At 26.4% G+C, this 10,342-nt stretch overlaps 1 non-coding gene across 1 annotated transcript; it reads right to left on the bottom strand.

Moving 5' to 3' along the window:
- Positions 1 to 767: 767 nt before the first annotated feature.
- Trnal-aag lies at positions 768 to 849 on the bottom strand. The gene has a single exon. It is a non-coding gene; the product is annotated as a tRNA-Leu (tRNA).
- Between the last annotated feature and the right edge of the window lie 9,493 nt (positions 850 to 10,342).

Genomic DNA, 10,342 nt, shown 5'->3' with positions numbered 1-10,342 from the left:
ACAATATCTCGTTAAGTAATAAGACGAGTTTATAATTTGAACTAGTAAATGAGAAATTTAAAAAGTACTTTTTTTAAGAATTTTTAATATAGACAATAAACAAGTAATTACTAGAATAAGTTAAGTTAAATGCAATATTAAGTTCAGGTTAGAAATTTGAATAATTATTATTTATTTAAATACAAGATTTAACTTTAACAAAGAAATACTATAAGGAAATTGAAGCCAAAAAAGACTGAAGAGTTATATATAAAGATATTTTAATTATAATAGATATTATATTAATGAAATAGTCAAATGAAATGTATATATAAAATATGAAAACTGTTTTTCTTAATCTCTCATACCAGGCACCTCTGTCTGACTGAGATATGAAAATATTGTATATATATAAATAAAAAAAAAAAAGATTTCATATTGAAATGAGCTTATTATATTATTAATCAATTTCTTGTAAATATTGTAAATCAGATCTAAAGAGTACTAACAGTAATTATTGATGCCAAAAAGTATAGATCAAATATTGACATAAAATATTATGATTAATGAACAAAAATTAAATTCAAAATTTGTTTGTTGTTATATATCCTTAATGAATAGCTCGTACTATTTTCAATACAACTTGACTAAATTTTGGTACGAATTCTAACAAAATATATATTTGAATCTATAAAATTTGCACCGCCAATAATATTTTTATTCAATTAGTTATTAATTTAGTAAAAAAATATTATTTTTATTATTTATTTTAGTAAAAAAAAATATTTTGGCAGCGGTGGGATTCGAACCCACGCCTCCGAAGAGACTGGTGCCTTAAACCAGCGCCTTAGACCGCTCGGCCACGCTACCTGATACTGGCGACACTCTCGGAGTCGCATGTAAATGCGTCGAGACGACTATTTATAGACTGATGATGAAATTAATTGATTTAAAATCGATTATTAATAGGTAATAAAATTTTTTAATCATTTATAAAAAATTAATAATAAAATTGTGTAAAAATTATTTCAAAAAGACCGCATATTTTTGTTTTATTCCAGCTTTTACATATTTTTCGTGCAAAAGTCGAAAATGTGGTTCCAAAGAACAATCACACGCATATAAAAAATTTTCTCTATTATGCACCACTGCTATGTTTTATTTAAAAAAAACAATAAATATATATCTCGGTTCTGTACACAAAATTTTTAAATTTAATCAAAAATAAAGCATAATTAACTTCTTCTATACCCGTATAAAAGTTTTATTGCAACCATTTCTTTTATTATCATTATCATTTATTTCATTTTTTCAACAAATTTTTACTTTTAAAAATAATTTACTTCAATTTCGTTATTTTTATCTGCAATCTTCCTTAAGCAGTTTTCATAACGTCTTCTCCTAAATCCGTGACGCCATGACAAAGTGTTGCCATAATCGGAAATTATACTCGTGACTAATCAGGCAATATACTCTAGTATTACCTGATTCGGTAAAATGATATCAACGTAATTTTGCAAATTGAGCTTTGAAAATGGAATAATTTGATGAACGTTGGAAATTAATTTAGGAGCGTAATTGATATAAAAATACATCCCTTGGGTTAATATCTGTGTTATTAATTTTATTGGTGGTTGAAGGTACGTGGTAAGACGGCACGACATTTCGTTTATGCTTATTTATAAATTAATTTTTGCTCTTCGAACTTTTATAAAAATGTCTTGTGCCTATACTTTTAAATCTCTGTATTTACTTTTCCTAGTAGAGTCGTTCAACATCTGTATTCTGTTTTAGAACTTCTATTTTACCATCAAAAACAATTTTTACCTTTTTTTGTTACCGTCGAATTTTCTGATTATCCTTTTCCTTCCATTGTATTCAATGATTTTGCAAATTGCCAATTAAATAATTATCCGAATTAATTGGGAATCAATTTGTCGCTATTGTGCTTTTGTGTGCAAACGACGTGTTAAGTGGTAACATCCTTTTATTGTTTTAACAAATTCGAAACAAAAAACTATAATTATCTAAATGTGACTAATTATTTCTAATTAGAAAGAAAAAATAGAAATAGGTACCAGCACCCCATTTATATATATATTTTCAACATCCTTAAGACAACAAACTTGCTATTTTTATGCCTTCTTGACGTTTGAAGTCATTCTGAATCATTTGGTCTATATTAGTTGGCAATTACAAGCTGCCCAAAAATTATATATTTGCTGTGCGATCAGGCATTTTACACATGAAGCCTAACCTCCAAAAGGAACAGACATCAAATAACAATTTTAGGGGGCGTCGATTAATACTCTGAGGTTTTTAGGGGTTTGACAAAAATCACAAAATATCATGTGGAGGAGGGAGGGGTATAGTAAGATATCACGTGTATTTATTTATTACCTAAATTTTTAGAAAAAATCCAAACAAAAATAATATAATTTTTTCGAAAAAAAAAAAAATAGTATAATTTTTTCTCGTAACTAAAATACACTTAATGTTTGGTGGGGAAAGGGCACCAATTTTGAGTATCACAACATATCACCAAGAAAAAGGGGGGAGGTACAAACATTCTTAAAAAGTTGATCACGTGATTAATGAACGCTCACCTTATCACTTTTTGATGTCATATACACAAAGTTTAGCCAATGTTAATATTTAGACGTATGTACCATTTGGAGGTTAGGTTTTAAGTGTAAAACGCTTGATCGCACAGCAAAAGTTTTTGAAAGGTCGTTAACATTTTTATTTTATCCGAGAATTGGCCCTAGTGCGCGAGACAAAATTTGTTTTTCGAACAAATTTTTCTCAAAAACTGCTGAACCGATTTCAAAAATTTAAAAGCCAGGCTTTGCGCCACCATGTAATTAAAAATTCAACTATTTTCCCCGATATTTGCAATTTCTATATTTTTTTTTACAAATCCAAGCTAGATATTGTTTTGATTTAATACTGTTTTACGCTAAGGGTAAACACCCCCGATTTTCCACCCTTATTTTAAAGTATCTATTTTTCAAATCGCTTTAATCCTGTTTTCAATTCAAGCTAATTTGTCGCACTCGATAAATTTCGAAACCGTGACAAATTTTATATATATATATATATATATATATATATAAATTTAAATACTTGTATCTAAAAAGATAACAGATTATAAATTTGATCCTATTTTAAGATTATCTACGTTTAAATTTGATTTATTATAACTGTGCTGTGAAATCTGTGTTTTTGGGGATTTAAAAATTTCTCATTTGATATCTGTACGAACTAGGTGTAAGTGTCATATCGCCATTAGGCAAGTTGCATGAACAGGAGAAAACTACTTAAATCGATAAGAAATCAATATATTAATTTGTAACTATACCAACTATTTAATGTTAAATCATTTTGAACAAATTTTCAGAATATTCTAGTATATAGATAAATATAATATATAATATTATATATTATTTCACAAAAAAATGCACACACGCTTGTTTAATGCATACAATTTAATTACTTTATTTAAATCAATTTTTAGTTAATTTTATGTTTTATATGTTGGTAGCTCGAAGTATATTTGCTAACTTCACGTTAATAAAATGCTTATACATAGAATTATAATAATAGAAATATAAAACGTTCTAATTATAGTTATTCAAAATATACACAAATAATTAGATTCATTTTTTTAATAATTTGTTAACAAATATATTTATTTATAAATATTATGTATAAATGAAATAGACTGAATTATGATAAAATAAAAATAATCAATATTTATCTATTACATATGATGTATAATTTATTGCACATTTATAAACAATTTATTATTGATTTAAAATTCCGAACAATTAAGAATTCTCGTTATGGCGAATATAAATGTCGTGCGGTATGAATTATTTTATGCGTTTGTCGTAAAATAATAACAATAAATATTAAATATTGGAAGACTTAATAAGGGAATAGAAATTGAAAGGATAAGGCAATAACAGTAACAGTTAAACGGCCCACACGAAACAAACAGAATTATTATTATTAATGGCGAACGTTAAAATTTTTATTGTCTTAATGTTTTTTGCATATTCAGTAACAAAAGGTATTAACGTAATAAATTATTATCACACATTTTTTATATATATGAATTGAAATAAATACAGACTTATTTCTTAATTATTTACCAAATTATTTGTAGTGGATAAGCGATGAATAGTATTGAAATATGTAAAAATTGTATATATATATATACATATATATATATATATATATATATATATATATAATCCATCGATAATTTATGGTCTAATCCGTCCGCCACAGTCGTCTGTCCATTTATGTAAATTCTCGTCTATAAAAATATATTCATATTTATATTTTGATGTTTTTATTAGTTGACCAGAAATTTTATTACTCGCCAGATTTTCGATAACGATTTCATTCATTCATAAAAAGTATCATAATAAAACCAAAACAGTCAAGTGGAAATTGACCAACAAATTTAAAAATTTGACCGACGGAATTCGGTATCGGTATCTGATTATTTTTGAACTTTCTTCCCTTAACTGTAAGATAAATAGGCATAAAACTACAAAAAGGGCACCATCCCTTCGTCCTAGTAAAAGGAGGGTTGATTTGATGGCACGAGCACGAGTCGACTTAATCTGCGAATCAAATTGCCAGTGATATATATTTGTGATCTTGGCCAGTTATCTAGATCGGAAAATTTAGATTTTAATACGACAGTCGGGGGAAAATATAGAAATGAAATTTAGAAAACTGGTTTTACAAAATTATACATTGATACATGGCGCTAGTAGATAAAATGTTAGTTAGTTAAAACCTTATGATCCGAAGTATGTAGAAAAAGTATGCAAGGACATTGTCTTCTTGTGAAATCTTTCAGAATCATGCCATTTATGACGAATTATGTTTATATTTGCTGAACCGCATTTTTATTTTTTTTATACAAAAACAATCAATATATGTACATTCTCCCTCTTTTTTATTTTTATTAATAAAATAATATTATCAATATTATAAATGATCCGATTTTGAATAGACAACTCAATATTCATGGCCAACTCATGTTGCTACATCACTCCCTCTCATTTTTTATAGAAACAAAATAATATATTGTCATAACTTATCGATTTTATGAATGTTATGATTTTTTATTACAGCCAACTCGAAAGTCATGTTGCCACATCACTTACCCCCGTTTTAGAAACAAAATAATTGAATATTATATTATAATGACATATTGATTTTAAAAATGATCCGATTTTTTAAAACAACCAACACGAATTTCTTAGAAAAATGAGGTCACCACATCACACCCCTTTTTTTATAGAAAAAAATACTATATTGTCATAACATATTGATTTTACTAATGATGAAGTTTTTGAAATGAGCCAAATCAAAATTCCTAGTAAAGTAATGTTGCTACATCACTCCCACCTTTTATAGAAAACAATATAATTAAATAATATATTGCAATGACATATTGATTTTATAAATGATCCGATTTTTGAATACAGCCAAATCGTAATTTTGGCAAACTGATGTTGCCACATCACTCCCCCCTTTAAAAACAAAATAATATTTTGTCATGGCATATCGATTTTATAAATCATCCAATTCTTGAATACAGGCAACTCGAAAATCATAGAGAAATGATTTTGCCACATTACTCCCTCCTTATTTTTTTATAGAAACCTAATAATATATTGTTTTGGCATATGAATTTTATACATAATATGATATTTGAATACAGCCAACTTAAAATTCTTGGCAAACTTATATTGCCACATCACTCCCCCTCTTTTTTAGAAACAGAATACTATATTGTCATAACTTATCGATTTATAAATGATCTGATTTTTCAATACAGCCAACTCGACATTCATAGAAAAATGAGGTTGCCACATCACTCCCACCTTCCTTTTTATAGAAACAAAATTCTATGTTGTCATAACTTATCGATTTTATAAATGATCCGATTTTTGAATAGAGCCAACTCAAAATTCATAGAAAAATAACAACAATTAAATGAAATATTTTCACATATTTTGCATATTTTGCTAGTTAAATATTGTCTTTGCAATATGTTCAAATTGTTAAAAAGATATTTTAACTCATTCATATTATATTATTTATTTGTTTGTGCAATGTTGCTAAATAGTTTTAGCAATGGCATTTAGATTTTTAAAAAAAATCTATACCTTAACCACCCTCAGTTAATTTTAAAAAAACCTTGAAATAGTTTTCTACCTTGTAATTGTGTTTTGAATTAATTTATTTTGATATTGTTCATTATTTAATCATTATTTTTAGCAATAAAAATATCTTTTATAATCTTTCTAAACCTTCAACGGTGAAATTTCAAACAAAACAAAATTGTTTCAACTTTAATATCTATGCTTAATATTGATCGAGTTATAAAAATTGTTTACCAATGTCTATACAACCAACTTCTAATTCCTGACAAATTCATGTTGCCACATCACTCCCCCTTTTATAGCAACATAATAATAAATTATCATGACATATTGTTTTAAAACCAAATCGAAATTCATTGCTAACTTGTATTGCGACATTACTCCCCTTTTTTTTAAAAAAAAAAATTGAATAATATTATATTGTAATGACATTTTAAGCATTGAAATTTAGACTTTAAAAAATCTTTCTAAACTCCTTAGTGCAATTTTCAAAAAACCCCAAATTTTTTTATATCTCGTAGTTCATTATGTTTATGATTTTTTTACCAATGTCTATGCAGCTCTCCCACTAAGGGTTGTTTGTGCGAATATGTATCTACTGGGTGTGTCGGGAAGTCAAAAGTAGCCCCCGGAATGGTCAGAAGCACCCATAATCCCATTATGACCGCAGATTACACGGTCAGAATTCAATTCGACAGATATCATCCCTGTCATATTGCTATATTGTTATTGTATTGTTCCCTTTGTATTTATTCAAATGGACAAACGGGAAATCACAACTCACTAAGCCCATATTGATTGCACTGTATATAGTACGGTAACTATCAACAACTATATCGTGATTTTATATGTTGGTAAAAAACCGTTGTCTTATGTAAATGGTGGATTTGATAAAATTGTACTAAAATTTACAATTTTTTTTTATTATATAAGATTATTGTTATTATATATTATTATATTAAAAATAGAAAACATTCTCAAATGCGACACAAAAATTTATAATGTTAATTGACAAATTATATATATACGCAGTGGCGTAACTATAGGGTGGCGTGGGTGGCAAAATGCCACGGGCCCCCGGCCAAATACGTGTAAAAAGTACGCGAGGAATGTAAGATTATTATTTTAAAGAGTTTTATTTTGTCCAGGCCACGGGGGCCCCAAATACGCGTAAAAAAAGTAAAATCTAACAAATTTTGGTTTTATTCACTAATAACAAAAGTTAGAATAAACATGAAATTTTCTTCTAAATAAATTTAATTTCGAAAAAAAAACCATGAGCGTGTAAGAATGTAAAAATATAATTTTAGAGTGTTGTGATTTTTTTTATATTTGTCTTTAATATTTATGAAGCTCTATAGTATGCAAATAATGACTAATAGAAAACTAACTTTTTATTAAGTCATTTCTTGAATAGATTATGAGAATTAAAAAATAAAAATTAATTTAGTACTTTGTTCAAAAATTAGCAAAGGAATGGATTGTAAAGACTGTTTGTAAAAACAAAATATCAAACTTAACATGTAGCTTATAAAGCTAATTAAAATTAAAAAAAAATTATGTTTGATTTTCAAAACAAAGCAGTAATTGTATTTTTAAATTATTAATTTGACTGATAATTATTTTATTTTTTATGTTTTTTTGTACTTATACATTTTAATTTTTTTTTTAATTTTTGTAAACATACATTTTAAATAATTTCCTAATTTCAAACCATAAATATGAATAAGTCGAAGTAGATTTACTCATTTTCAATACAATTCATTACAAATCGTGGATATATATAACATTTAACACGTTGAAAAATTTCGAGTTTTTTTAAATTAAATTAAAAGCACTTGATTTTACTGATAGGGGGCCCCATCAAAAAAATTTGCCACGGGCCCCGGATGGACTAGTTACGCCACTGTATATACGATACTCGTATATGCACTATTTCACTAAAATTTGCTGTAATTTTCAAACCGTTTGCCTAAAATAAATGATATGTTTGAGAAATTTGTACTAAATTGAAAGTTGTACTAAAACTATGATTCTATATAATATTTTAGAATTTTAGAGCAATAGCGTAAGCTTTAAAATCATACTTAAAATAGTACAACTTATAACAGCAATTTGAAATGCCACTTGACAAATCATTTATGCTTTTGTTTATTAAATTATTTTTAATTTCTCCACCGATTGACTAAAATAAATGATATATTTGACAAATTTGTGCAAAATTAAATAAACTATAATTCTAGCTAATATTTTGGAACCTTAGAGCAACTCGAGTACCTTTAAAATTGAAATTAATAACTGAAAGTACTCTTCAAACATAGTAAGTATTTAATACCTTATGCATTTATTTATTGATTTCTTCTAATTTTTAAACCTTTGTCTTATATACATGAAATATAGAGAAATTTGTACAGAATTAAATAATCCATATTCCATCTAATATTATATAGCCTTTTAGCACTTTGGGATATTTCTAACCAAGTTTAAAAATATAATATAACAAATATCTATTAACTGACCAAACAAATCGAGAGGCAACAATTATGAATAGAAATTCTTCATCACTTTATCATACCACAAATACATATATATATATATATATATATATATATATATATTGTATATGTATATAAAAAATATGAATAAATAAATACAGACCCCACACATAATAAATTTGTTTTATTTGTCACAAGTCCAAAACGTGCGAGATTTACAGCATCCGTTTATAACGATACAATTATATATCGATATATAACTTATATATATATATATATATATATAATGTATATATTTGTATAAGGAGGTGTATATATTCGAATCTGTATGTGGTCAGTCCATAACGACTGGGACCCCCATAGACATTTCAGAATATTACGGACACTTTCAAAAACGACGAAAAAAAACGATACACAACACTATAAACATATAATATAAATATGAATTACGGACAGGTATTCGATATAAACTACATATATACATACATATATATATATATATATATATATATATATATATCAGATATGGCCAATGCCTCCGATGTAACCGTATCACCAGAAAAATTACCAATTTATAATGCAATTTTTTGTTCATTTTATAATTTCGGTATATTTTTTGTTTTCCTTGTTTTATCAAAAAAATCATTAAAAAACTAGCTGGTAACATATAAATATTGCATTTTTTAATAATTAAGGGTATTTGAAGGCTAATTCTAATACGATTTTGAGGTGCTATCCCTGATTCATCTCTTTTATTATATTAGTTAGTTTTCATTTTTTCAAATGCGTTTGCCATTTATTTAATAGGACTAAATCATTTTCACCAGATTTATTCGTATTTTTTTCTGAACCAAAATTTAATAGGTGTAAGTGGCATTTAGCCTAAAGTTACATAATCTTCCTTATAATAATTTGATTACAATCTTCCTTAATACGAATTTGATTACAATTATGTAATATGATAAGATAAAATCAAGAATCAATACTAAATTCGTATTCTGCTTTTCGAGCCCTTTCAAATGATATATAACATGCATAAATCTGCTCTAAAATTGCCTATTGGCAAGTTGCCCTTCATCCCACTTTTTCATCCATTTATTGGCGTCACAATATATTAAAAATTAATCAAAACAAATAACAGATTTGTATTCTGCTCTTCGAGCCCTTTCAAATGATATATCACACGCAATTAGTGTTCAAGTTTTGCCTTGAGGCAAGTTGCACTTTTGGTTAATATGAATTTCAAGAAAATTGTGTTACACGATAATATAAAATTAAACATAGATACTAAATTCTTATTCTTCTCGTCGAGACCTTTCAATAATATTTTATGATTATGTACCTCTGCTTATATTTACAAGTTTATTATTTCAAAGTTTAATGAATTTTATAAATCTTGTATATTTCCTTGACCTCAATATATTAGGTGCAAACCATTGCGATTTGGTGACCCTTATTATATATATATATATATATATATATATATATATATATATATATATATATATTCAAATATCCGAATGTCTTTAAATTATTCAGAAGCGATATTTTCGTGGCCTGTTGAATGAATCCAGACATTTTTTTCAAAAGGAAGAAATAAATTAATTAACGGACGCGAAGAAGATCCGAATCGAAATATGAAACCGATAAAAATTCATAAAGAAATAAAAATAA

Source organism: Ctenocephalides felis, unplaced genomic scaffold, assembly GCF_003426905.1.
Source record: "Ctenocephalides felis isolate EL2017-DRISC unplaced genomic scaffold, ASM342690v1 CF-g0.4_SCAFFOLD_01170, whole genome shotgun sequence".
Classification (NCBI taxonomy): domain Eukaryota; kingdom Metazoa; phylum Arthropoda; class Insecta; order Siphonaptera; family Pulicidae; genus Ctenocephalides; species Ctenocephalides felis.
This window is presented reverse-complemented; position numbering and strand designations above follow the sequence as displayed.